Genomic DNA, 5,897 nt, shown 5'->3' with positions numbered 1-5,897 from the left:
TGGGTATTAGAGGTACCGGTGTGGACCACCACCTCTGAAGGTCTCGCTGTATTGTGGTACGACATATAGTGTGTGGTTTTCATAAGCAATAAAAAGGGCGGAAATGATGTTTGTGTTGGTCTCTATTCCCATTTTCTGTACAGGTTCCGGAACTCTCGGAACCGAGGTGATGCGAAACTTTTTTTGATGTGTGTATATGAATATTTAGTAGTTGCATAGACGGATTTACTGAAACTGTGAGTAATTATTACGGACGACACGGGTACACGAAAGATAAATTAGATGTTATACGATCGACAGTTTTTGATGGCTCCCTTGACGTCTCATCCTCGGAAGTAAATAAACATGATTTAACAATGTTCGTAGGCCATGTCCGCCTCCGCCCACTGTATGTGTCGATCATCAGGGAGTAAACCGGCGTGACCCCAGAGGGCGCGATTGACCCGCCCGTGGCGCCCCGCGGCTTGGGGGCTCGTTTGCGGGGTCTGCGGGGGCGCCAATAACCAACAGCGCGACGCGCGCGGCAGGTGTCTTTTGTTCCCGGCAGGTAACAGCGGCGCCAGTGATTTATCGTCGCGCGGAGCAGATTAAGGCCGCCGGGCCGCGCTGCGGTTTCGTGGAACTCGCAGAAGGTCACCAGTCGCCCTATCCTATTTAGTGGCCAGAGAAAAACTCGCAGGGCTTTCCAACTTGCCAGTCAGAAGCTTCTCGAATGAAGGCATCAAACCGGTGGATGGGATTGGTATTCCCGCACAGAAAATATTAAAACATGTTAATGTGAAAGTTGCTGGCTGGTTTTGCGCAAATGGGCTACCTTTAAACTTCGAAAAATCACTTTAAAAAATCACACCTCCATTCACCTAGGATACCAACAAGAAATGATTAACAGTGCAGAATGTTGTTAGGTGTTACATGCTAAATTCTTGGTGCGCAACGGAGCAATAGCAGGATAGTAATGGACAGAGATGTAGGAGAATAACAGTACCCCAGAACAACTGAAGATGCCCTGCATGTCAACAAGGTCACCAGGATTTGAAGAGCATCGCAAGATCTGGCCTGAAATCAATATAACAAGGAAAAATAATTGAAGATGTGTTGACTCAGTGTACGGGGATTAACAACATCGCCCAGCAGTGACCGTGGTGCTGAACGACAAAGTGTTCAGCACATATACATGTGCCCAAATCGACCTTTTCCTGGAGATCCGGAGGATCTCCTATTAGCAACTAAGGCATAAGTTTTGTATTTTCAACAGGTGTACATAAGTCTATGACCTTCTCTGCTTTGTAAATGTAGTATTTTTAACCTCCTTATAATCATTATTTTATGTGTATAAAATATCTGTATACGTATTATTAAAGAAAAATTGTTTCCATGTGTGACGTGATGTTAGCCCTACTCTAAACAAATAATAATTGACTAAGACTGAAACTCGAGAAACCGTTTAGTACTACAGATGAAACATTTTGCGTTCAGCCACTTTTGCCGAGAGATTAACTGCCAATTTTGGGCAGTATATTTTCTTTCACTGCTCTTTTATGGGATAATATTTTTGGGCAACTCCTCAGCTGGGCAAACAGTGTCTACTGTACAAGAGATATTAATCAGAGTTATGTGTGAGGTTCGCAGGAGGACGCGAACAGCCAACACTGTTGATGATTAACGTCAATACACCTCGACATAATGCTAAAATTATTAGTGGTGATAAGGTTGATACAGTGGTACTGATGGCTTACTTCCAATAGCCCATCAATCGTAAACTGTGGCTTTTTTGTGACACACCAAATAAAACATTAATAAACGAATCACTGTTATTTGATTATGACTTTTTTTTTAATTATTTGCGTCGTTATAGGTCAAGTAATGATCCGTCAAGACAACTATTCAGTTTTCTTCTCCTCCCTTCATTGATTTGCCCACTTCATAGAAAAGGGCACAAAATAGATATCAATAATGACAGAGGAATTTTATTGCTGCCCTAAGCATAAAAAGTAAAATGAAATAGTTCACATCAGGACTAAAGAAATGGAAAAAGCATACATGACAGTCGGAGATATGTACGATAAAAAATGTTTCCTAAAGTTGAGGTACTGTAAAACAGTTGTAAAACCAAAAGTCTGCCATGGGTCGGAAACATTACTATCATCCGGATGCAAAAGGACATTGCAAGATTTGAAATGGACAGAAAGAAGAATCCTGCAAAAAATATTAGATCAAATAAAGAGCAAAGAAAGAAGTAATGTTTTGAAACAAAATGAGGAAATGTTTTCATTCTGCCCTAGAACAACAGTCAAGATTACGAAGAGCTGTGTTACGCTGTATGGACATCAGAGAGAGAGAGAGAGAGAGAGAGAGAGAGAGAGAGAGTACAAAGGAAAACAGATTAACTAGGAAGATTTCCTTCGAGGAAATGCGGATTGAACACGTGATCTTACTCAGCAGATAAATTCAGACCAGATGTCAAGAAATGCAAAGGTTCACAGGAAGTTAAAACAAAAAGAAAAATTACTTTTTTTATTTTTAGATACCTTTTAATTATGAAGGAACAACGTGAATCTGTGACACACGTGCGTTTCCAAGTGTCAGATTTATCCTCTCTCTATAACGAAAACTGATGATAAAATACTCATACTTACAGTATCGCCGTACGAAGATATACTGAAGAACAATGCCTCCGAATTTATCATGTGAAAGCTCTTAAACATTTTTAAATAAAAATATTGTTGACATTCTACATCTTGATTCTTCATGTCTACATATTTGTTTCTCAGCATAGCCACCCTGGCGACGAAAACATTTTTCCCAGCGAGAGACCAATTTCTTGATAGTGTCACTGTAGAATGCATGACTTTGTTGACGGAGCCACAACCTCAACTCTGCTTGCAGCGCTTCGTCACTATCAATGAGAAGTCGTCAGAATTGTTCTTCAAGTTCTGGAGTCAGATCAAAACGTGGATGGGGCCAAATCGGGACTATGTGAAGGATGATCGATGACAGTCAATCGAAGGCGTGGAATTGTAGCAGATGTCGCAGCACTCCTGTGTGGTCTGGCATTGTCATGCTGAAGAGAGGGTGCTGTATGTGTCGACGAACTCTTCGAATTCGAAACTCGACTACAGCACGCTGTTTATCACACACTAAAATAGCTACATTCCACACCGCCATACGTCACGCTACAACTAGGAGCACTTTAGCACCAGAGGGCTACAAATGCGTAGACATGAAGAATAAAAAAGTAGAATGCTAATAACGTTTGTTTTATTTTAACAATATGTCAGAGTTTTCACACACACAAAATTGAGGCATTCTCTTTCAGTACGCACTCGTACATACTGCATTGCTATCAGCAATCTATCTGAGCACGAGAGTAAGACGAGTACTGACAAGTACAACATTTGATGGACAAATAGTCTTCATTACTCGTTAATGAATCTAGCTTTGACGCAGAAAAGGACGAAATTTGCAGCTATGAAAATATTTGACAGTCTACTTACTAAAATAAAATGACTCACACAGAATACACTTGATTTCAAATACGGATTACAGACTTTTTCTTTAATAACTAAGTAGCAGCTCGTTTCACTCTGTTACGAAATTTATTATCAAAAGGATTTACGTATAGACGTTTGTTATTGAGAAAAGCATAAAAATGTAGGCTACTGAAATCTCTCTTACCAGTTGAAATATTTTTGTGTATCACTGTGTTTTAAAAACTTTAAGAGTTTAAGATTGTCACTTACACTAAGATGATGAACTATATTTACTGCGGAATTTCGGGGTGTGCTTTATCTGCATGGGAAGATAAAACGTTGTATTTTTAAATACACTCTGTCAATTTTAATTGTCAAGAAAGGAAAATGAGCTGATATAACCGAAGAGCAGAAAACGTACACAAGTAGTGAAGAGCGATGACGAAACATGTAATTAATGAGTAGCACGTGAGAATCTGAGACTCTTCAGTAATTTACATAAGCCGGACATGTTTCTGGGTGCGATCTGATATTTAGTGACAAATAAGAGTTTTTTCAGTTAAAATTGCTTATTGAAATACTTTTATTCCCTCAGTGACCGTTCTCGACAGGTCTAGAAGTTCGAAGACGACAGCTAGAACTGTCGGCACCGCTCTCTCTCTCTCTCTCTCCCTCTCTCTTTATATATATATATATATATATATATATATATATATATATATATATATATATATATATATATATATATTAAGACACGATCCTGTCTGCAAAATTTCTTATTTATCATTTATTTATCATTTCAGGTATTAGTGGTCGAAGGTAAATTCCTTTTTGAGCCCTCTAATAGACGGCTATATAGTCAGCTCACGAAGAGGAAGCAGTCAGACGAAAAATCCCATACTGTTTTAAGAACATTGACACTGATTGTAGCCTGCGTCTTGTAAAGAAACACCAATATTCCCGACGAGAACAAATGACAAACACAACAGCAAAAATAAATAAATAAACTCCTCCTGAACACGCCATGAAAGTCCAACGGTTCCGACCGGCCGCCATGTCCTCCTCAACCCATAGGCGGCACTGGATACTGATGTGGAGGGGCTTGTACTCAGCACACCGCTCTCACAGCCGTATGTCAGTTTCCGAGCCCGGTGCCACTAGTTGTCAGTCGAGTAGCTCCTCGGTTTGCCTCACAAGGGCTGAGGGCATCCCGCTTGCAAACAGCGCTCGGCAGATTGGATGGTCATCCATCCAAGTGCTAGCCCAGCCCAACAGCGCTTAACTTCGGTGATCTGACGGGAACCGGTGTTACCACTGCGGCAAGGCTGTTGGCAACCACAGACGTAAAGCCCTCCCATATACAGATATCATTTCTCAGAATGGACGAACCGCTGTTAGATATCACCCTACTAAATTATAATTCCACACAAGCAACTAATAGCACCACTGGCTTAAGCACGGCCCTTTAAACGACAAGAATAACCTCATACGATCAGGATACACAGAATATGTATGAGAGCATTGGTCAACACGTTATGTACGTCACACTTGGAGAGATATATACGAGTGCCAGATGTGTCTTAACTTCTTCCGTCTACCATAACTATTATACGTGATTTGTAAATATAATGAATTGTTTAAATTACAATACTAAAACAACATTGCACTGTAATTTAAAAATGATGGTTGCTTGGTTGGTTGATTTTGAGGGGGGGGGGGGGGAGGGCACCAAACCGCGAGGTCATCGGTCCCATCGGATTGCGGAAGGATGGGAAAGGAAGTCGGCCGTGCCCTATCAAAGGAACCATCTCGGCATTTGCCTGGATCGATTAGGGAAATCACGGAAAACCTTAATCAGGATGGCCAGAAACGTGTTTGAATCGTCGTCTTCCTGTGGCGACTCCTGTGTGCTAACCATTGCGCCACCTCTTTCAGTTAAAGTGATGTTATTAATAGTCCTTTAGATCATCAGCTGAATTCTCAAGTCATCCCCCGTCTAGTGTTGACGCTAAGTATCGTTCACGTTAAAGGAAACAACAAGTTTACTGTTACCAGTCACTGTTTATCTATCTCCAAGACGCGTTTCAAAGGTTTAAACTCCATAATCAGATGGATTTACATTTGTTAGAATGACATGTGTCTATGTGTTGTGTTACTTTTTTTCGGAGGAACTTGTGGCTCTGTCTCCAGTGGTCACAGATTCCTTTCGCTGCCTTAACGCGTCACATGCATACTGCCATACTTGTTTACAGATCCGCTTTAAAAAAAACGGGGATCATCAAAAAATGGCGCGATGAACTAATAAACGTGAATGATAATGTCACTAAAGATGTACTACAATCTAGGAAGACAAGCAGAAGTAACTGTGAAGAAGGCGACATGTATCTGCTCACAAACCACCACTTTGAATAGTGTAAGAAAGAAAGT

General features: G+C 40.7%; 1 pseudogene; it reads right to left on the bottom strand.

Moving 5' to 3' along the window:
• Positions 1-4,685: 4,685 nt before the first annotated feature.
• Positions 4,686-4,803, bottom strand: LOC126282549 (5S ribosomal RNA; annotated as a pseudogene).
• Positions 4,804-5,897: the final 1,094 nt, after the last annotated feature.

The sequence above is a fragment of the Schistocerca gregaria genome, chromosome 7, assembly GCF_023897955.1.
Source record: "Schistocerca gregaria isolate iqSchGreg1 chromosome 7, iqSchGreg1.2, whole genome shotgun sequence".
In the NCBI taxonomy this organism is placed as follows: domain Eukaryota; kingdom Metazoa; phylum Arthropoda; class Insecta; order Orthoptera; family Acrididae; genus Schistocerca; species Schistocerca gregaria.
Note: the sequence above shows the minus strand (reverse complement) of the source record. Positions and strands in the feature narration are given on the sequence as shown.